This window comes from Triticum dicoccoides, chromosome 2B (genome assembly GCF_002162155.2).
Source record: "Triticum dicoccoides isolate Atlit2015 ecotype Zavitan chromosome 2B, WEW_v2.0, whole genome shotgun sequence".
Lineage (NCBI taxonomy): Eukaryota > Viridiplantae > Streptophyta > Magnoliopsida > Poales > Poaceae > Triticum > Triticum dicoccoides.
This window is the reverse complement of record NC_041383.1, coordinates 590,922,459-590,946,150: the sequence shown is the minus strand read 5'-3', so window position 1 is coordinate 590,946,150 and position 23,692 is coordinate 590,922,459. Positions and strand designations below refer to the sequence as shown.

General features: G+C 42.4%; 1 long non-coding RNA gene across 2 annotated transcripts; it reads left to right on the top strand.

Annotated features, from left to right (window-relative positions):
- The first annotated feature begins 2,825 nt into the window (after positions 1–2,825).
- On the top strand, positions 2,826–8,609 carry LOC119365056. Of its 2 annotated transcripts, XR_005175296.1 has the most exons (6): positions 2,826–3,158; positions 3,633–4,297; positions 4,401–4,852; positions 5,876–6,008; positions 7,364–7,537; positions 8,372–8,609. It is a non-coding gene; the product is annotated as an uncharacterized LOC119365056 (long non-coding RNA). The 2 variants fall into 2 exon arrangements; XR_005175295.1 differs by having other exon boundaries at positions 3,633–4,852.
- Positions 8,610–23,692: the final 15,083 nt, after the last annotated feature.

The window sequence follows — 23,692 nt, the reverse complement described above, 5'->3', positions numbered from 1 at the left end:
ATCCAGAGTATGCATCGAGAAAACACAATGAGTCGTGTCCTGCGGTAGAGTTGATGATTTGGTCAATGCGAGGGAGGGGGAAGGGATCCTTGTGGCAAGCCTTATTGAGGTCCTTGAAATCGACACATAGGCGCCAGGATTTGTCCTTCTTTGGTACCATCACCAGGTTTGCTAGCCAATCCGGATGTTTTATTTCTCTGATGATTTCGGCTTCAAGTAACTTGGCTAGATCTTCTCCCATGGCTTGTCGCTTAGGTTCTGAGAAGCGCCGAAGAGTCTGCTTGAACGGCTTGTATCCCTTCAGTATGTTTAGGCTATGCCCGGCCAGCCTGCGTGGGATGCCTGGCATGTCAGAAGGATGCCAGGAAAAGATGTCCCAATTCTCACGCAAGAACTCTTGCAGTGCGGCCTCTGTTGTGGGGTTCAGTTGTGCCCCAATGGATGCTGTTTTTGTAGGGTCCGTTGGGTGGACCTTGAATTTGACTATTTCGTCCGCTGGTTTGAAAGAGGTGGACTTGGGTCGTTTGTCGAGTATCACGTCGTCCCTGTCCATTGTGGAGTGCAGCGTGGTTAGTTCTTCAGCCGCGAGGGCTTCAGATAATGCCTCAAGGGCCAGTGCGGCGGTTTTATTTTCAGCGCGGAGTGCTACGTCCAGATCACTAGCTAGAGTGATGATTCCATTGGGCCCGGGCATTTTGAACTTCATGTACCCGTAATGGGGTATAACTTGAAAGCTCGTGAATGCGTCCCGCCCTAAAAGGGTGTGGTATCCGCTATTGAACGGGGCCACTTGGAATGTGATTTCTTCGGACCTATAATTCTCCGGCGTGCCGAATACCACATCTAGTGTGATTTTTCCCGCACATCGTGCCTCCTGACTAGGGATGATTCCCCTGAAGGTCGTGCTGCTTCGCTCAATGCGGCTCTTGTCTATTTCCATCTTGTTGAGGGTCTCCTCGTAGATGAGGTTTAATCCGCCGCCGCCGTCCATGAGCACTTTAGTAAGCCGGAAGCCGTCCACGATTGGACTAAGGACCAAAGCGGCTGGTGCCCGAGCTGTTCGGGATTGAGATTCGTCACTGGCATTGAAAGTTATAGCCGTGTTATTTCATGGATTTATTGCTGCAACGTGGCAGACTTCGGCGAGGCTGCGGAGTGCTCGCTTGAGCCTATTGTTTGAGGCGAAAGTCTCGAAGACTGTCAGTACCGTATTGTTATTTTCGGCGGGATGTTGCTCTATGGTATGGTTGACGAGGAGATCGTCGCCGCTCTTGGCCACCTGCCGTAGTATCCAACATGCTCTAAGGTTGTGTGTTGGTATGGCATCCGGTGTATTGTGAATTTTGCATGGCCCATTGAGCCATCCTTCCAATACGGTTCCACGCCCTGAGGCGGGCCTTGGTTTCTTTCTAATTGTATTGGGTGACTTGTGAGAGTGTACCCTTTTAGCTCGGACGGGGGGTTTAATGAGTGCCGGAGGATCCCAGAATTTTGTTTGGGTTTTCCAAGCGCTTTCCATCGCACAATACTTCTGTACTATGGCTGCCAAGTTGGAAAAGTGTACTATGTCACGGCGACTTATGGCGTTGAGGATTCCCTTGTCCATGCAATTTTTGCAAAAGAATGAGATTGCGTCTTCCTCGCGACAGTCCTTAACCTTGCTCATTACAAGGAGGAATCTGGCCCATAAGTGATGTACTGTCTCTTGGGGCTCTTGTCTGATGTGGGAAAGATTGCTTGTATCTGGGTGGGTGGGTAGATTTAAGTCCAAACCCTGACCCGATCTCAAACCCAGGGGCAGAGGAGCTTCTGAGCTTGGCAGCTCGGGCTCCGGGATGTTGCCCAATTTTCCTCGCCCGTTGTCTGATTCTAAGTTCGAAGCCTGGGACATGTCCCCCCATAAAGGGGTATCCAGCTTGGAGAGCTCGGGGATCCGGACATAGTTCGTCCTCAAAATAGAGGGAGAATCAATGCGTTGCTCTTCCGCTACCGCAATATGATGGGTGGCCGGTGGAGAGTTAATCTCCATTTGGTCGGGTTTAACCCCAATCCGATCATAGTCCGTAGCGACACCCAGAGCGGCGATGCGATCCAAGAGCTCATTCAGGGAAGAGAGCTTCATCAGATTCATCTGTTCGGCAAGTTCCGAGTTGACGTGGAGGCTGTTTTTGATGACCTGAGAAGTCATCGTTGGCACGACGACCGATCGGGCGGTCATGACGAAGCCGCCTAGTCCGAGAGTTTGGCCTAGGTCCAGGGCTCCCCCAGAGGTGATGTTGTCCTTGACAATGAGGCGAGCCATCAAACCTTACCGTGACAACACAGTGGAACTCTCAATGAAAGCACCAATGTCGGTGTCAAAACCGGCGGATCTTGGGTAGGGGGTCCCGAACTGTACGTCTAAGGCTAATGATAACAGGAGGCGGGGGACACGATGTTTACCCAGGTTCGGTCCCTCTCAATGGAGGTAATACCCTACTTCCTGCTTGATTGATCTTGATGATATGAGTATTACACGAGTTGATCTACCACGAGATCGTAGAGGCTAAACCCTAAAAGCTAGCCTATGATTATGATTGTTCTTATCCTACGGACTAAACCCTCCGGTTTATATAGATACTGGAGGGGGCTAGGGTTACACAAAGTCGGTTACAGAGAAGGAGATCTACATATCCGAATCACCAAGCTTTGCCTTCTATGCAAAGGAGAGTCCCACCCGGACACGGAACGAAATCTTTAATCTTGTATCTTCATAGTCCAACAGTCTGGCCAAAGTATATAGTCTGAGTGTCCGAGGACCCCCTAATCCAAGACTCCCTCACCCCGTCCGCCTCTCCTCTGTGCTCCCTCCTCTCCCACGTCGACACCCTCGAGCCCGCACCCCCTCTGCCTTGTCTCCTCACCGCTCCCTCCTCTCAAACGTCACGCCATCGATGCGTCGTCAGGGACACCGGCGACACGTCGGGGATACGCCGCAATGGAGCTCAGATAAGAGCAGGGCAGCGGATTGGATCGACGGCACCCGATGACCTCGCCGCCGCTGTCACCTGGATTTGCTAGCCACCGCGTGGAGTCTCCCTGGCCGCCGCCTCGAGTCACCTCCGTCACCGCCGCGAGTCAGCTCCACTTTTGCTGCCAGGAATCTCGTCCCCGGCAAGGTATGCTCCGAATCCCTGCTCTCCCTCGTCCTCCTGCCCTACTTGTTGCATCTGTGTTGTATGCGTTTAGCCATGATCTACTCGAGGAAGCTCGAGTTCCATGACTTTTACAGGTACTATCCACCTCCCTCCCGATATTTAGATCTCCATATTTGGTGAATGCAGTGTTTTGGTTTCATCAGATTACTATTTGTATTCGGGGATTATGTTTATAGTTCGAGCGTGGATACTCGGCAGTAGCGAATTAGGTTTTTTTGTAGAACATAATGATTAACTTGGTCTATTTCTGGAAAACTGCACTATAGAAGATGTATTTATGAAAGATCATAACACTGAAAATGCAAAATTTACAGTATGTTGTAATGATGGTCGGTGGGGTGTGACTTTTTTGCTGGCATTGTCCAGTGCAGTTTTAGGATTTCTACTGAGTGGTGTGGTGTTCTGAGATTTGTTTTTGTGTGTTACTGTCTGCAGGAAAATTCCTAGGGATTTGACTGACGGAGGCATCAGTATCTGGCATTGTCCAAGAAGCCATTGGTGGGGTTGGATCAGCTAGGTCGTAGACCTCTGATTGCTTAGGCCCCATGGCAGCAGCCGGATTGGGGCTGCGGTGGATGGCCATGGAGGGTGTGGGCGCATGCAGGCGGAACCAACATGGGTTGGTGGAGTAACGGATGCGGGCAGGGTCAGCGGTTAGGGGCACTGCAAGGAGTGGAAGGCAGCGGTCATGCGCCAGATCGGAGCTGCAGTAGCAATGAGCTGCTGGTGTTTCAGGTTTGCCTCAATGGCCTTCAGCTCCAGCCCCGACCCGATAGTGCCATGGATCCAGCAAGGTGGTCCACGCTGAGGAAGAGGCAAACAACGAGGGAAGAAGCCGGTGTTCTTATGGTTTATTCTCCTGTCGATTTCCCCTCTTGCCTTGTCTGATTTTGTGGTGAAAAGAATGGTGGATTTCTTTGCTGGGTGGTCTAATTTGGGGTTGATTTATGCCCTCAATTCCTTCCTTTTCTGGTTCCTTTCCGGCTTGCTATTCATGTCGTTCCAATGGCTGGAAGAAAGGGGACACAATATAGCTTGTTACAAATCATTTCAAAATTTCCTTGAAAGACACCATAGATGAGTTCTTTCATCATTATTTTGTATGGATCTATCTTTGTTTACTTTGTTTTTTAGTTCCATGTGTAACCATCAGATGCTTTTGCTCTTTTATTTAATTGAATGCACGTATATCTGATGTATTAGGACGAGAGGCCAGTGGATGGAAAAGGCGTTGCCTGGTCTGATTTTGTGGTGAAAACAATGGTGGATTTCTCTGCTGGGTGGTCTAATTTGGGTTTGATTTATGCCCTCGATTCCTTCCTTTTATGGTTCCTTTCTGGCTTGCTATTCATGTTGTTGCAATGGCTGGAAGAAAGAGGACACAATACAGTTTGTTACAAATCATTCCAAAGTTTCCTTGAAAGACACCATAGATGAGTTCTTTCATCATTATTTTGTATGGATCTATCCTTGTTTACTTTGTTTTTTAGTTCCCTGTGTAACCATCAGATGCCATTGCTCTTTTATTTAATTGAATGCAGGTATATAGGAGGTATTAGGATGAGAGGTCAGTGGATGGAAAAGGCGTTGGTACAAAAGTCATTGGCAAACTATAATAGGCTTATGCATCTGAGATTCCTATGATGGCGAAAAAGGTATTTTCCATTGGTACTCTTCCACAATTCAACAATGAGTTTATTGTTGGGTTTGCATTCCCATTCCTACAGTTTCTTGCCTTGAAAGGTGGGGTGACTTTTCCCTTGCTTGCTTGCAAGCTATTCAATGAAATGCCTATGCAATCAGAAAACATCCTTATCTTTTGTTTCATCTTGCTGCTGCTAGAAACTGGTTTGTTCTTAGTGCTGCCAGGGAATTTTGAGCTGTAGATAAAGGCTTGCAGTAGGAGGGTGATCATTACGCCGGTGAAATAGCAGATTGTATAGGGTTACTGCCATATTGTTCATTTGCATGCTCTGGACTGCATATTTTTGCCCTTGGGAGATTAAGCCGTTGTGGTGTTGCTTGGTTAGTAGACGATGGGATAACTTGTCAGTTCAGTTTAGATATGCATGCATGACATAATAATGATGACTCATAATCTTAGGTTTAAGGTGTTCGGTTTAGTCAAGTGTGCATCAAGGATATGGCTAGCCGCACAATGTTGGGTATAGAAAGAACCAATTGGTATACACATGATAGTTAGAGGCATTATGAAGGAATTGCTATGAAGTGGTTCGGGATAGAGAATGGAAAATATAGTAGTTGCATAAAAAATATTTCTAGATAGTTGTATCGGTTTCAGAGAATGTTTAATATAGTTGCTTCATAAGTTTCAGAGAATGTTTAATATAGCTGCTGCATAAAAAGATTGATTAGAGTCTCATGCCAATAGAAATGTACGTCTGGATTAGCTAGCATATTTTCCCCACTGGTTGACTATATTTCAGCATTCAAATAAAAGCACCCTGGTTTGGGTTGAAACCCGAGGGAAATAAACAATCTGATCGATCCTATAAGGGTTTGGTGGTTGCTGCCACGATTGTCAAGGAGGCTCGCCTGTTTCTTTTATGTTTCTTCTCTGGCTTGAGGGAGTGAATTTATTAGTCGATAGTCGATAGTTATTAGTTGATTCCCTAATCTGATTGAAGTAGTCTGACGAATGTTTATTTACTTGTTAGTGACAAGACATTGAATGTGGAACATTACAGAGAAATGGTTGACAGTTTGACAGAAGTATTATATGAGTTTCGGACGACAAGGTCGCGTATGGAGTACTTTAACTGTTAAGTTTCCATTGCGCAGCTCCTGAAGGTATGATGTCTCGACGCCTAATTTGCTTTTTTTACTTGTTGAGGGATATATAACGGGAGTGAGCCCCATTGTTGAAAATGTTTTAAAGAGATCGACAAACAGTATAGCTCTTAGCACACATATGTTAATTTCGTTTTTTGGGTGTATGAATGCTGCCCTATCACATGAGTCATATGATTTATAAGTTGCACTGTCATATGATGAATTTATGGTATATCAGGCTTAAATTTGGACTTTTGTTTGGAGAGATGAAGTATGGAGAATCGACGTCTAAAGGAAAATAAAATGCTCGCAATATGTTTCAGTTCATATGATAAATGTCTCATGTTTCTCCTATGTAATATTACGCTAAAGTCTATTTTTTTTCTCTGTACTACTTAATCTTGATTCTATCTCAAACCCCCAAACAAAACCTGCGTGTCTTTTTCATTTATACATTAGTAATGGTGTGATGTACTAACCAGTTTTTAGTAAACCTGATGATCCAACTATATATTTTAATCATGTATGTGCTTGATGATTAGGCACATGTAAGTGTTTTTGTCATATTGTTCAAACAATGATCTGCTACCACTGAAGTTACTGATCAGCTCTTGTTTGGAAGGCAGGGGTATGCTTTGGTTTCTTGCTATTTGCCTTTCTCTTAAAGTACTCGACTGGATGCATCCGACAGTTTATAAATCAATAATTTCGATGGTTCTACTTTTTCAATTTATAACTCTTAGGCTTTTCTCTTAAAAATAATGTGAGAGTTATTTTTTAGGGGAAAATAGCTTTTGTTCACTTGATAAATCATGTTCGTTATAATCAGTGCTGCTATATCAAAAAGTAGTGCCTCGTGCCGGGTAGCATCCATGTTGCTATTTCTCCATGTCTTCTTCACCTGAATAGATTGCCTTCCATCGAACAGGGCTACCATTCTTGATCATAAGATTTGTTATTGTTCTAATTTTATTAGATGAAGCTACAATGGTTAACATATGAAGTGCATGTTCTAGGTTTGTTATATTAAACATGGCTACTGTTCTTGATCATATGATCTTATTCCTATATGTGCAAATCATGCCTTTAGGCTACTGGAATTTCACTATTGTTTAATTTAGGAAGAGTAGATTGATCCATTATCAAGGGCAACATGAATTATATGTGATTCAACACCTTTATAAGTTTTCCTTCTTTTAGCTTATTTGTTGCTACCTGAGATAGTACCAAGCATGATCTTTGGTTTGCCATGTACGACACCGCCGAGTCATTTTATTAAGCTGGCATTAGTAATTTTGCATTTTACATAGTTCATGTGCAAGTTAAACGTATGTCCAATAATTACTAATATTAGGTTTATAATGTTGGCACAGTCTGTTATTGCCGTTATCTTCTTGGGAGGACTTGAGAAGGCGTGGCTGGGAATGTGGGGACACGCCATGGCAGAGGCGCGTGGTTGGCAGGAGGAGTCAGGGAGGCATGAAGGTGGACATGTGGATGTTATCGTGGCATTGACACATTTCTCTCCACCGATGCTACATACCAGGGTGAGTGAATGCTATAGTGGCCTTAGATGCCCTGTCTAATTCTTGCTTGAATTTTTGGTTTTGTATGCTTGGATGTATGTTCAGTTCCTACATTGTTTTTCTCATGTGGAGTTGAAACCACATTTGGTTGGTCCGATAGCAAATAATGGTATGTTTCACTCCGAAATCATATTTCATATAGAGAGATGTTCATTGTTAGTCATTGGGTTGTGGTATGAACTGACGACTTTTATAGTCAGTTTACCGTGTCATCTATTTAGAATCAAGCAAATTTGGGCCTCTAAAAAACAATCAGGTCGACATAGTAATTTTGGCAAAACGAGAGACTGTGATTTTCCTCTCTTTAATTTTGAATTACCTTTGACAGGAAAATGTTTCCTGTTTTTTGGTCTAACATGTCATAATTTGTCTCGTCGGTCCATCTATATGAGAACCTTCTAAGTGGAAGTCACAAGGTGGAGCCTTTGACAGGAAATGTTTCCTTTTTTTGGTCTAACCTGTCGTAATTTTTCTCGTTGGTCCATCTATATGAGAACCTTCTACGTGGAAGTCACATGGTCGAGTCTTAGTATGTTTTTATTTAAGTTAAGCTGAAAAGTTTTTACATGATATTTGAACTAAAACTTAACTATGTCATGACTGGTACTTCATTTGAGACTCCTGGCTGATACTATGACACAATCTTCTCCGTCTTGATTCTTAATGCCTTCTTCGTTTTAGTCTCCATCTACATGTGCAATCAATATTTTGCTAGAGATGTCTATATAATTGTATTGCACATTGTTTTTCTGCTATTAAATAACACTTGCGTTGGCTTTGGCGGTGGTGGTGCAGGATTCGTTGGAAGCCACACAGGGCACCCGAGAAGGAGAGGAGGAGAATGCTCTGAAGAGAGGAGATGATAAGTTTTATTATTTTGTTTTAAGAGCAAGGGAGTTGATATGTAGTCCCCTGGCTTATTTGTATTCTACTATGTGTATGGCCAAAGAATTCATGATTTTATACACACATATATTTTTAAACAAAAGCCTATGTATTTTTTGCTCAAACATAGTCACCGGAAGCGCACATATTTTCAATGCGTACATGATTTTAAATGGTTCTTTGTGAAGATGGTAGCAAATATTTTATGCTATCAAATTAAAATGTGTATATATACATCTCATTGTAGATAACAATCGACCATGTTTCTTACTAAAGGTGATTGAACCATGGATAATTGTTTCCTTGTGCACAGGGATTTAGGGTGCCTCTGTGTCATTTGTTGTTAGGGTGCCTCTGCGTCATTTGGTGCAACAGGTCCTTGTTTTCCCTAACTAAGAGAGATTAAATTTGTTGTCATATGTGCTTGCCCGTAACAAAATCAACTAAACCATGGATTTATTTTTGTTGCTAACTTGGAATCATTAGCATGATAACCATATTTTCAGTATAGCATTATACTACAAATATCGAATAGGTCTTCGCAAAATGCAATTATCTTCATCAACAACATGGCTTTAGCAGATCTTTGCGCCAGTTGGTGCAAAATCACACCGGTCGGCGGCTGACGAAATGCCTCTATCACCCAGCCAAGGAACCGAGAAAGAAAGGAAGTCTTTGCTGGCTCCGCCCCCTGCCGCTTCATATTCAGCTCCTCACGGGCCACATGCATCGCTCTACGTGGGTTGGGCTAAATAACATATGGGCTATCCTAATACCTCCTGATCCCTATATCTCCATATATGCGCAACAAAGACATGTTTTTTCTTAGGTTTCTTATCTTTGTCCCTTTTTTTTTGCGGTAACAATATGCATGGCCAGGTTTCTCATCATGATAACCATGTATTTAAACTTGCTAAAAAAAAACAACCATGCCAACTTTACTCTTTCATCATGGTGGCCATATTTTCAAACTGAAAATATTCATATTATGCAAAGTTTCCCTTTTCCCAGACTATTATTTAACAACGTAATAAACATGTTTAAAAAATAGCATGATTTAGTTGAAGGTTCTTGCAACATGAAACTATTTTCATCGACAACGTGTCTTTAGCAGGTCTCTGCGCCATTTGGCGCAACGGGTCAACTAGTTTTTAGAACAAATAGCATCCATCAAACACAGAGAAAGATAGGGGCTTAATGTTTCGCCTCCCAACTTACTTATCATATAGATAATTGTCAACAATAATAATTCATGATCAAATATATTTGAATGGCCATATATGCTTAGATCTTTTCCCCATCACATGTTGCTTGCCAACTAAAGAGTAGGTTGGAATGAGAAGGAATACTATTGACTCTTGCATAAAAGTAAAAGATAGGCCCTTCGCAGAGGGAAGCAGGGATTTGCAGAGGTGCCAGAGTTTGAAGCTTTTAAAACAAAGATGAAAATAATTTTGAAAGGTATGCTTTCATTGTCAACATAGCAACCAAGAGTTCCCAATATCTTCCATACTAGATACATTATAGGCGGTTCCCAAACAGAATGGTAAAGTTTTTACTCCCCCTCCACCAACAATCACACTCCACGGCTTGTCCGAAACAACAGTGTCGTCCAACTATCAACAATCCTGGGGGAGTTTTGCTTAAATTATTTGTGATTTTGTTTCTGATCTTTTGATCATAGGACTGGGCATCCCAGTTACCAGCCATTTTCTCGTGAATGATGAGCGAAGTCCACTCATCGTGAGAATAACCCACCTAGCATGGAAGATACTGACAGCCCCTAGTCGCTACATGAGTGATTCGGGCATACAAAACAGATTATTATTTGAAGGTTTAGAGTTTGGCGCATGCAAATTTACTTGGAACGACAGGTAAATACCGCATATAGGTAGATATGGTGGACACTCATGGAAGAAACTTGGTTCAAGGAATTTGGATGCACAAGCAGTATTCCCGCTTAGTACAGATATTTTGGCTAGCAAAGGATTCTAAATAGCAAGCACCACATGTTAGAGGATCCATAACAATATAACTTCTATACAAATATACCCAAGCATAACTCATTATGTTGTCTTCCTTGTCCAACTTCAACTCATTACGTTTGAAAAAAATTAATGGGGCTCACAATCAGAGAAGATGTCCAAGATAGTATATTTATATGAGAAATCTCTCTTCCTTCAATATTCTTTCATGAATTGTTCAAGTGACGAATACAATGTTTGCTAACCTTCAATAAATTTACCACCTCTACTTCTTATACATGAAGTCATTACTCCCCATGGGATAAGCATATGAAACATATATAATTTCAGATTTATGATATTCAACTCATTCAACCATTTACTCATAGAATATAAGTGAAGCACACGAGTAAATGACAAACTACTCTAAAAAGATATAAGTGAAGATCAATGAGTACTCAAATAATTATTTAGCTATGTGAGGACTCTCTCTCATTTAAGTATTTCAGATCTTGGGATATTATTCAAACATCAAGCAAAACAATAAAACAAAATGACGCTCCAAGCAAAACACATATCATGTGGTGAATAAAAATATAGCTCCAAGTAAAGTTACCGATGAACGAAGACGAAAGAGGGGATGCCTTCCGGGGCATCCCCAAGCTTAGGCTTTTGGTTGTCCTTGAATTTTACCCTGGGGTGCCTTGGGCATCCCCAAGCTTAGGCTCTTGCCACTCCTTATTCCATAGTCCATCAAATCTTTACCCAAAACTTGAAAACTTCACAACACAAAACTCAACAGAAAACTCATAAGCTCTGTTAGTATAAGAAAATAAATCACCACTTTTGGTACTGTTGTGAACTCATTATAAATTCATATTGGTGTAATATCTACTATATTCCAACTTCTCTATGGTTCATACCCTCCGATACTACACATAGATTCACCAAAATAAGCAAACAACACATAGAAAATAGAATATGTCAAAAACAGAATAGTCTGTAGTAATCTGTAACTCTCTAATACTTCTGTAACTCCAAAAATTCTTAAATAGATTGGTGTACGTGAGGAACTTGTCTATTAATCTTCTTCAAAAAGAATCAACTTAAAATCACTCTTCTGTAAAAAATGACAGCTAATCTCGTGAGCGCAAAGTTTCTGTTTTTTACAGCAAGATTGTATTAACTTTCACCCAAGTCTTCCCAAAGGTTCTACTTGGAACAAACACTAATTAAAACACAAAACCACATCTAACCAGAGTCTAGATGAATTATTTATTACTAAACAGGAGGAAAAAGCAAATAACAAAACTAAAATTTGGTTGCCTCCCAACAAGCGCTATCGTTTAACGCCCCTAGCTATGCAGGATGATTTCAATGATGCTCACATAAAAGATAAGAATTGAAACATAATGGGAGCATCATGAAGAATATGACTATCACATTTAAGTCTAACCCACTTCCTATGCATAGGGATTTCGTGAGCAAACAGTTTATGGGAACAAGAATCAACTAGCATAGGAAAGCAAAACAAGCATAACTTCAAGATTTTCAACACATAGAGAGGAAACTTGATATTATTGCAATTCCTACAAGCATATATTCCTCCCTCATAATAATTTTCAGTAGCATCATGAATGAATTTAACCATATAACCAGCACATAAAGCATTCTTTTCATGATCTACTTGCATAGAAATTTTACTACCCTCCACATAAGCAAATTTATTCTCATCAATAGTAGTCGGAGCAAACTCAACAAAATAACTATCATGTGAAGCATAATCCAATTGAAAATTAAAATCATGATGACAAGTTTCATGGTTATCTTTATTCTTTATAGCATACGTGTCATCACAATAATCATCATAAATAGGAGGCATGCTTTCATCATAATATATTTGCTCATCAAAACTTGGGGGACTAAACATATCATCTCCATCAAACACAGCATCCCCAAGCTTGTGGCTTTGCATATCATTAGCATCATGGGTATTCAAAGAATTCATACTAACAACATTGCAATCATGCTCATCATTCACATATTTTATGCCAAGCATTCTATGTAATTCTTCTTCTAGTACTTGAGCACAATTTTCCTTCCCAGCATTTTCACGAAAGACATTAAAAAGATGAAGCATATGAGGAACCCTCAATTCCATTTTTTTGTAGTTTTCTTTTATAGACTAAACTAGTGATAAAACAAGAAACTAAAAGATTCGATTGCAAGATCTAAAGATACACCTTCAAGCACTCACCTCCCCGGCAACGGCGCCAGAAAAGAGCTTGATGTCTACTACACAACCTTCTTCTTGTAGACGTTGTTGGGCCTCCAAGTGCAGAGGTTTGTAGGACAGTAGAAAATTTCCCTCAAGTGGATGACCTAAGGTTTATCAATCCGTGGGAGGCATAGGATGAAGATGGTCTCTCTCAAACAACCCTGCAACCAAATAACAAAGAGTCTCTTGTGTCCCCAACACACCCAATACAATGGCAAGTTGTATAGGTGCACTAGTTCAGCAAAGAGATGGTGATACAAGTGCAATATGGATGGTAGATATAGGTTTTTGTAATCTGAAATTATAAAAACAGCAAGGTAGCAAGCGATAGAAGTGAGCATAAACGGTATTGCAATGGTAGGAAACATGGCCTATGGTTCATACTTTCACTAGTGCAAGTTCTCTCAACAATGATAACATAATTAGATCATATAACAATCCCTCAACATGCAACAAAGAGTCACTCGAAAGTCACTAATAGCGGAGAACAAACAAAGAGATTATTGTAGGGTATGAAACCACCTCAAAGTTATTCTTTCGGATCAATCTGTTGGGCTATTCCTATAAGTGTCACAAATAGCCCTAGAGTTCATAGTAAAATAACACATTAATACACACATCAACCAAAACCCTAATGTCACCTAGATACTCCAATGTCACCTCAAGTATTTGTGGGTATTAATATACAACATGCATCTCACAATCTCAGATTCATCTATTCAACCAACACAAAGAACTTCAAAGAGTGCCCCAAAGTTTCTACCGGAGAGTTAGGACAAAAACATGTGCCAACCCCTATGCATAAGTTCACAAGGTCACTGAACCCGCAAGTTGATCACCAAACCATACGTCAAGTAGATCACGTGAATATCCCATTGTCACCATAGATAAGCACATGCAAGACATACATCAAGTGTTCTCAAATCCTTAAAGACTCAATCCGATAAGATAACTTCAAAGGGAAAACTCAATCCATTACAAGAGAGTAGAGGGGGAGAAACATCATAAGATCCAACTATAATCGCAAAGCTCGTGATACATCAAGATCGTGCCAAATCAAGAACACGAGAGAGAGAGAGAGAGAGAGAGAGAGAGAGAGAGAGAGAGAGAGAGAGAGAGAGAGAGAGAGAGAGAGAGAGAGAGAGATCAAACACATAGCTACTGGTACATACCCTCAGCCCCAAGGGTGAACTACTCCCTCCTCGTCATGGAGAGCGTCGGGATGATGAAGATGGCCACCGGTGATGGATCCCCCCTTCGGCAGGGTGCCGAAACAGGGTCCCGATTGGTTTTCGGTGGCTACAGAGGCTTGCGACGGTGGAACTCCTGATCTAGGTTATGTTCTAGGGGTTCTGTATTTATAGGAATTTTTTGCATCGGTCTCACGTCAGGGGGTCTCCGAGTCATCTACGAGGCAGGGGGCGCGCCCAGGGGGGCAGGGCGCGCCCTCCACCCTCGTGGATGGGTCGGGACTCTTCTGGCCCAACTCTTTTACTCCGGGGGCTTCTTTTGGTCCATAAAAAATCATCAAAAATTGGCACGTCATTTGGACTCCGTTTGGTATCCCTTTTCTGTAAAACTCAAAAACAAGGAAAAAAACAGAAACTGGCATGGGCTCTAGGTTAAAGGTTAATCCTAAAAATCATATAAAATAACATATAAATGTATATAAAACATCCAATATGGATAATATAATAACATGAATACTTCATAAATTATAGATACATTGAAGACATATCAGCTTGCACCCCAAATAGGATTCGACCTACTTGGGGGCGCCCTAAGGCTGCCTCTTCCCCCCTCCAACCTATATATATGTGGGGAGAGGGGGCACCTAGAACACACAAGTTAACAATTGTTTTAGCCGTGTGCGGTGCCCCCCTCCACAGAAACACACCTCAGTCATATTGTCGTAGTGCTTAGGCGAAGCCCAGCGCCGGTAACTTCATCATCACCGTTACCACGCCGTCGTGCTGATGAAACTCTCCCTCGACCTCAACCGGATTAAGAGTTCAAGGGACGTCATCGAGCTGTACGTGTGTAGATCGCAGAGGTGTCGTGCGTTCGGTAGTTGATCGGGTGGATCGCGAAGACGTTCGACTACATCAACCGCGTTACTAAACGCTTCTGCTTTCGGTCTATGAGGGTACATGGACACACTCTCCCCTCTCGTTGCTTTGCATCACCTAGATGGATCTTGCGTGTGCGTCGGTTTTTTTTTTGAAATTACTGCGTTGCCCAACAGTGATAACCATGTCAGCTCGTTTCAAGGGCCTAGAGTTCCATCATGTCCAGCGAGACAACAATCAAGTTGTAGACACGTTGGCACGAATGGGTGCACGACGAGAATATGTGCCTCAGAACACCTTCCTTGAATGGATGTTCAAACCATACATCAAATGGAAAGGTATTCCTAAGCTGGATAAACAAACTGATGGGGCAACCATCGAAGAAGTCACCCCACTGGCCTTAGAGCAAGACGACAACATGGTCGGGGGCTCGAAGTTGGAAGTTACTACTTCGGCTCGAGATAATGGTTGTCATTGCGCCTTGGAATGACCCTTGCATACTTGATGCACAAAGAATTGCCTGATGGCCATAGGGAAGCATGGTCCATCGCCCAATGATCCACCGCTTACAAGGTTCATGAAGGAGAATGATACGTCTCCGTCGTATCTATAATTTTTGATTGTTCCATGCCAATATTATTCAACTTTCATATACTTTTGGCAACTTTTTATACTATTTTCGGGACTAACATATTGATCCAGTGCCCAGTGCCAGTTCCTGTCTGTTGCATGTTTTATGTTTCGCAGAAACCCCATATCAAATGGAGTCCAAACGGGATAAAAACGGACGGAGAATTATTTTGGAATATTTGGGAATTTCCGCAGGAAGAATCAACACGAAACGGTGTCCAAGGTGGCCACGAGACAGGGGGGCGCGCCCCTCCCCCTGGGCGTGCCTGGCACCCTCGTGGGCCACCCGTAAGGTGGTTGATGCCCTTCTTTTGCCGCAAGAAAGCTAATTTTATGAGAAAAATCTGGGCGAAAGATTCACCCCAATCGGAGTTACGGATCTCCGGATATAAAAGAAACGGCAAAGGGGAAAGATCGGGGAACGCAGAAACAGAGAGAGACAGAGAGATAGATCCAATCTCGGAGGGGCTCTCGCCCCTTCCAAGCCATGGGAGCCAAGGACCAGAGGGGAAACCCTTCTCCCATCTAGGAAGGAGGTCAAGGAAGAAGAAGAAGTAGGGGGGCTCTCTCCCCCTTGCTTCCGGTGGCACCGAAATGCCGCCGGGGGCCATCATCATCACCGCGATCTACACTAACACCTCTGCCATCTTCACCAACATCTCCATCACCTTCCCCCATCTATATTCAGCGGTACACTCTCCCGCAACCCGCTGTACCCTCTACTTGAACATGGTGCTTTATGCTTCATATAATTATCCGATGATGTGTTGCCATCCTATGATGTCTGAGTAGATTTTTGTTGTCCTATCGGTGATTGATGAATTGCTATGATTGGTTTAATTTGCTTGTGGTTATGTTGCTGTCCTTTGGTGCCCATCATATGAGCGCGCGCATGGATCACACCATAGGGTTAGTTGTATGTTGATAGGACTATGTATTGGAGGGCAAGAGTGACAGAAGCTTCAACCTAGCATAGAAATTGATGCATACAGGATTGAAGGGGGACCAATATATCTTAATGTTAAGGTTGGGTTTTACCTTAATGAATGTTAGTAGTTGCGGATGCTTGCTAATAGTTCCAATCATAAGTGCGTAGAATTCCAAGTTAGGGATGACATGCTAGCAGTGGCCTCTCCCACATAAAACTTGCTATCGGTCTAGTAAAGTAGTCAATTGCTTAGGGACAATTCCACAACTTCTACCACCACTTTTCCGCACTCGCTATATTTACTTTATTGCATCTTTATCTAAACAACCCCTACTTTTTATTTACGCGTTCTTTATTATCTTGCAAACCTATCCTATCACACCTACAAAGTACTTCTAGTTTCATACTTGTTCTAGGTAAAGCAAACACTAAGCGTGCGTAGAGTCATATCAGTGGCAGATAGGGCTTGAGAGAGTATTTGTTCTACCTTTAGCTCCTCATTGGGTTCGACACTCTTACTTATCGGAAGAGGCTACAATTATCCCCTACACTTGTGGGTTATCAAGACCTTTTTCTGGCGCTGTTGCCGGGGAGTCATAGCGTGGGGTGAATATTCTCGTGTGTGCTTGTTTGCTTTATCACTAAGTAATTTTTATTTGCTGTTCTTAGTTGTTTTCTATCTTTAGTTATGGGTAGGAAACGCAAAATAGCAAAAAAAAATAGTTGTACCTACTACACCAATGGTTGAAGAACCACTCAAAATCTATCACACTCCTGAAGCTTTTTACTTGGATCATCTTCGATCCCTTTGTGCTCGTGCTGAAACCCCAACTAGCTTAGCTGAGGGAAAATCTTTAGATGAGCATGCTTGTTATGTGCGACACCGTATATTTGAAAAAGGGAAACTATTATGGGATCAAATTCAGCGTTTGCAATGCTATGCTTGGAATTTATGTGAAATATACGAGTTTACTTGTTGCTCTGAAGACCCTAAGAAACACCTACCCTATCAATGCTTGTTTAGTGATAACGGAATCGTATCTTCATATGCTAAGGGTGTTTATAATTACTATGATGTTCAACAAATTGAAGAATTTGTTGCTTTTAAGGGTGCTTATGAGATTGCTTCTTTGATTGAAAAGTATGATGCTACTCTTTACAAATCTGAAAATTTTGCCATATTTCAATATTGCTATGATAATTATGCTTCTAATGCCTATGTTAAACCATATATTGAGGGCTCCTCCTCTGTCCAAGAAGAGACTAATATTTTGCAGGAGTCTATGGAAGAAGAAATTGATGAAACTGTGAGCTCATTGGATGAAAAAGATGAGGAGGAGAGCGAAGAACATAAGGAGGAAGAGCGGATTGATCACCCGTGCCCACCTTCTAATGAGAGTAACTCTTCAACTCATACATTGTTTAATTCCCCTTCGTGCTTACCGAAGGATTAGTGCTATGATTATTGTTATGATCCCTTTAATTCATATGAAATATCCCTTTTTGATGATGCTTGCTATGCTTGTGGCCAAGATGCCAATATAAATGATTCTTATGGAGATGAACTTGCTATAGTTCCTCATGTTAAACATGAAATTGTTGCTATTGCACCCACACATGATAGTCCTATTATCTTTTTGAATTCTCCAAACTACACTATATCGGAGAAGTTTGTGCTTATTAAGGATTATGTTGACGGGTTGCATTTTACTGTTGCACATGGTGATTTTTATAGATATAATATGCATGTGCTTGCTGCTCCTACTTGCAATTATTATGAGAGAGGAACTATATCTCCACCTCTCTATGTTTCCAATATGAGAGAATTGCAAGAAACTGCTTATATTATGCATTGGCCTTTACTTGGTGTGTATGAATTGTTCTTTTATGACATGCTGATGCATAGGAAGAGAGTTAGACTTCGTTGTTGCATGATATATGTTACTTTGTGCTCACTACTAAATTAGAAATCATTGTTAATTAAAATTGGCTTTGATATACCTTGGGATCCGGGTGGATTCGTTACTTGAGCACTATATGCCTAGCTTAATGGATTTAAAGAAAGCGTTGCCAGGGAGACAACCCAAAAGTTTTAGAGAGTCATTTATTTCTGTTGAGTGCTTTTATATAGTTTAAAAACAAAAAAATAAAGAGGGGAACCCAAAACTTTTCAAAAAGGAAAGTGAAAGTGAGAGAGACGAGCATTGTTGAAGTGGGAGCTAGCCTTGAACTTTGTTCATGCTCACGGAAACTTTGTGAATCTTAATTACATAAACTTTTCATCAAAAATAATTACCCCCTTGTAAAATTCCATTGTATTATAAAAATAATGTGCCAAGTTTGCCTTTAGGATGTTTACAATGTTTGTTGGTTTGTATGGTGCAGGACAAAAACTTTGGCTGTAGTGAACGATTTTAGTTTTTTTTACTGAAACGTCAAATGGTTCTGATTCTTGTTGCACTGTCTTGCCGTACAAATTGTTTATTTTTCCAAATTTTGGTAGGATTTGTGGGGTACCATAAGTATGGTGAATGTTCAGATTGCTACAGACTGTTCTGTTTTTGACAGATTCTGTTTTTGATGCATAGTTTACTTGTTTTGATGAAACTATCAATTTATATCAATGGATTAAGCCATGTAAAAGTTATATTACAGTAGGCACAATGCAAAAACAAAATATGAATTGGTTTTCTATAGTACTTAGAGTAGTGATTTGCTTTATTATACTAACGGATCTTACCGAGTTTTCTGTTGAAGTTTTGTGTGGATGAAGTGTCTAATCGAGGAGGTCTCGATATGAGGAAAAGGAATAGAGACAAGAGCTCAAGCTTGGGGATTCCCAAGGCACCCCAAGTAAATATTCAAGGATACTCAAGCGTCTAAGCTTGGGGATGCCCTGTAAGGCATCCCCTCTTTCTTCAACAAGTATCGTATGTTCTCGGATTCGTTTCGTTCATGCGATATGTGCAGGTCTTGGAGCGTCTTTTGCATTTAGTTTTCATTTTTCTTTTATGCACCATGCTGGTATGAGATAGTCCTTGGTTGATTTATAGAATGCTCATTGCACTTCACTTAAATCTTTTGAGTATGGCTTTATAGAATGCTTCATGTGCTTCACTTATATCATTTGAAGTTTGGACTGCCTGTTTCTCTTCACATAGAAAACCACCATTTGTAGAATGCTCTTTTGCTTCACTTATATTTGTTAGAGCATGGGCATATCTTTTGTAGACAGAATTAAACTCTCTTGCTTCACTTATATCAATTTAGAAGATGACAGGAATTGGTCATTCACATGGTTAGTCATAAAATCCTACATAAAACTTGTGGATCACTGAATATGATATGTTTGATTTATTGCAATAGTTTTGCGATATAGAGGTGATAATATGTGGGAGGTGTTGGGGAACGTTGCAGAAAATAAAAATTTTCCTACTCGTTTCACCAAGATCATCTAGGAGTTCATCTAGCAACGAGTGAATAGATGCATCTACATACCTTGTAGATCGCGAGCGGAAGCGTTCAAAGAACGGGGATGATGTAGTCGAACACGACGTGATCCAAATCACCGGAGATCCTAGCACCGAACGGACGGCACCTCCGCGTTCAACACACGTACGGAAACAGCCACGTCTCCTCCTTCTTGATCCAGCAAGGGAGGGAGGAGAGGTTGAGGGAGATGGCACCAGCAGCAGCACGACGGCGTGGTGTTGATGGAGCTGCAGTACTCCGGCAGAGCTTCGCTAAGCAATAAGGAGGTGGAGGAGGTGTTGGGGAGGGAGAAGGAGGCAACCAAAGGCCAAGGACTCAAGGTATGAAGTCCCTCCTCTCCCCCACTATATATAGGGGTGCCAAGGGGGGGTGGCCGGCCCTAGGAGATCCAATCTCCTAGGGGTGCGGCGGCCAAGGGGGGTTTCCCTCCCCCCCAAGGCACCTAGGAGGTGCCTTACCCTCCTAGGACTCTTGCCCCCTTGAACCCTAGGCGCATGGGCCTATGTGGGGCTAGTGCCCTTGGCCCAAGCAGGCCAAGGCGCACCCCCTACAGCCCATGTGGCCCCCGGGGATGGGTGGCCCCACCCGGTGGGCCCCCGGGACCCCTCCGGTGGTCCCGGTACAATACCGATAACCCCGAAACTTGTCCCGATGCCCGAAACAGGACTTCCCATATATAAATCTTTACCTCCGGACCATTCCGGAACTCCTCGTGACGTCCGGGATCTCATCCGGGACTCCGAACAACATTCGGGTTACTGCATATACATATCCCTACAACCCTAGCGTAACTGAACCTTAAGTGTGTAGACCCTACGGGTTCGGGAGACATGTAGACATGACCGAGATCGCTCTCCGGTCAATAACCAACAGCGGGATCTGGATACCCATGTTGGCTCCCACATGCTCCACGATGATCTCATCGGATGAACCACGATGTCGAGGATTTAATCAACCCCGTATGCAATTCCCTTTGTCAATCGATATGTTACTTGCCCGAGATTCGATCGTCGGTATCCCAATACCTCGTTCAATCTTGTTACCGGCAAGTCACTTTACTCGTACCGTAATGCATGATCCCGTGACCAAACACTTAGTCACTTTGAGCTCATTATGATGATGCATTACTGAGTGGGCCCAGTGATATCTCTCTGTCATACGGAGTGACAAATCCCAGTCTCGATCCATATAAAACAATAGATACTTTCGGAGATACCTGTAGTGCACCTTTATAGTCACCCAGTTACGTTGTGACGTTTGATACACCCAAAGCACTCCTACGGTATCCAGGAGTTATACGATCTCATGGTCAAAGGAAGAGATACTTTGACATTGCAAAACTCTAGCAAACGAACTATAAGATCTTGTGCTATGTTTAGGATTGGGTCTTGTCCATCACATCATTATCCTAATGATGTGATCCCGTTATCAATGACATCCAATGTCCATAGCCAGGAAACCATGACTATCTATTGATCAACGAGCTAGTCAACTAGAGGCTTACTAGGGACATGTTGGTGTCTGTTATTCACACATGTATTACGATTTCCGGATAACACAATTATAGCATGAATAAAGACAATTATCATGAACAAAGAAATATAATAATAATGCTTTTATTATTGCCTCTAGGGCATATTTCCAACAGTCTCCCACTTGCACTAGAGTCAATAATCTAGTTACATTGTGATGAATCGAACACCCATGGAATTCTGGTGTTGATCATGTTTTGCTCTTGGGAGAGGTTTAGTCAACGGATCTGCTACATTCAGGTCCGTATGTACTTTACAAATCTCTATGTCTCCATCTTGAACATTTTCACGGATGGAGTTGAAGCGACGCTTGATGTGCCTTGTCTTCTTGTGAAACCTGGGCTCCTTGGCAAGTGCAATAGCTCCAGTGTTGTCACAGAAGATCTTGATTGGCCCCGACGCATTGGGTATGACTCCTAGGTCGGTGATGAACTCCTTCACCCATATTGCTTCATGTGCTGCCTCCGAGGCTGCCATGTACTCCGCTTCACATGTAGATCCCGCCACGACGCTCTGCTTGCAACTGCACCAGCTTACTGCCCCACCATTCAAAATATACACGTATCCGGTTTGTGACTTAGAGTCATCCAGATCTGTGTCGAAGCTAGCGTCGACGTAACCTTTTACGACGAGCTCTTCGTCACCTCCATAAACGAGAAACATTTCCTTAGTCCTTTTCAGGTAATTCAGGATATTCTTGACCGCTGTCCAGTGTTCCTTGCCGGGATTACTTTGGTACCTTCCTACCAAACTTACGGCAAGGTTTACATCAGGTCTGGTACACAGCATGGCATACATAATAGAACCTATGGCTGAGGCATAGGGGATGACACTCATCTCTTCTATCTCTGCTGCCGTGGTTGGACATTGAGCTGAGCTCAATTTCACACCTTGCAAAACAGGCAAGAACCCTTTCTTGGACTGATCCATTTTGAACTTCTTCAAAATCTTATCAAGATATGTGCTTTGTGAAAGACTTATGAGGCGTCTTGATCTATCCCTATAGATCTTGATGCCTAATATATAAGCAGCTTCTCCAAGGTCCTTCATTGAAAAACTCTTATTCAAGTAGGCCTTAATGCTGTCCAAAAGTTCTATATCATTTCCCATCAAAAGTATGTCATCTACATATAGTATGAGAAATGCTACAGAGCTCCCACTCACTTTCTTGTAAACACAGGCTTCTCCATAAGTCTGTGTAAACCCAAACGCTTTGATCATCTCATCAAAACGAATGTTCCAACTCCGAGATGCTTGCACCAGCCCATAAATCGAGCGTTGGAGCTTGCACACCTTGTCAGCATTTTTAGGATCGACAAAACCTTCCGGCTGCATCATATACAATTCTTCCTTAAGGAAACCATTAAGGAATGCCGTTTTGACGTCCATTTGCCAAATTTCATAATCATAAAATGCGGCAATTGCTAACATGATTCGGACGGACTTCAGCTTCGCTACCGGTGAGAAAGTCTCATCGTAGTCAACCCCTTGAACTTGTCGATAACCCTTAGCGACAAGCCGAGCTTTATAGATGGTCACATTACCATCCGCGTCTGTCTTCTTCTTAAAGATCCATTTATTTTCTATGGCTCGCCGTTCTACGGGCAAGTCAGTCAAAGTCCATATTTCGTTCTCATACATGGATCCTATCTCGGATTTCATGGCTTCTAGCCATTTGTCGGAATCCGGACCCGCCATTGCTTCTTCATAGTTCGAAGGTTCACCGTTGTCTAACAACATGATTTCTAAGACAGGGTTGCCGTACCACTCTGGTGCGGAACGTGTCCTCGTGGACCTTCGAATTTCAGTAGGAGCTTGATCAGAAGTATCTTGATCATTATCATTAACTTCCTCTCTAGTCGGTGTAGGCACCTCAGGAACATTTTCTTGAGTTGTGCCATTTTCCGGTTCAAGAGGCAATACTTCATCAAGCTCTACTTTCCTCCCACTTACTTCTTTCGAGAGAAACTCTTTCTCCAGAAAGGACCCATTCTTGGCAACAAAGATCTTGCCTTCGGATCTGAGGTAGAAGATATACCCAACAGTTTCTTTAGGGTATCCTATGAAGACGCATTTTTCCGATTTGGGTTCGAGCTTTTCAGGTTGAAGTTTCCTGACATAAGCATCGCATCCCCAAACTTTTATAAATGACAGCTTAGGTTTCTTCCCAAACCATAATTCATACGGTGTCGTCTCAACGGATTTCGACGGGGCCCTATTTAAAGTGAATGCGGCAGTCTCTAAAGCATAGCCCCAAAAAGATAGTGGTAAATCGGCAAGAGACATCATAGATCGCACCATATCTAATAGAGTGTGATTACGACGTTCGGACACACCA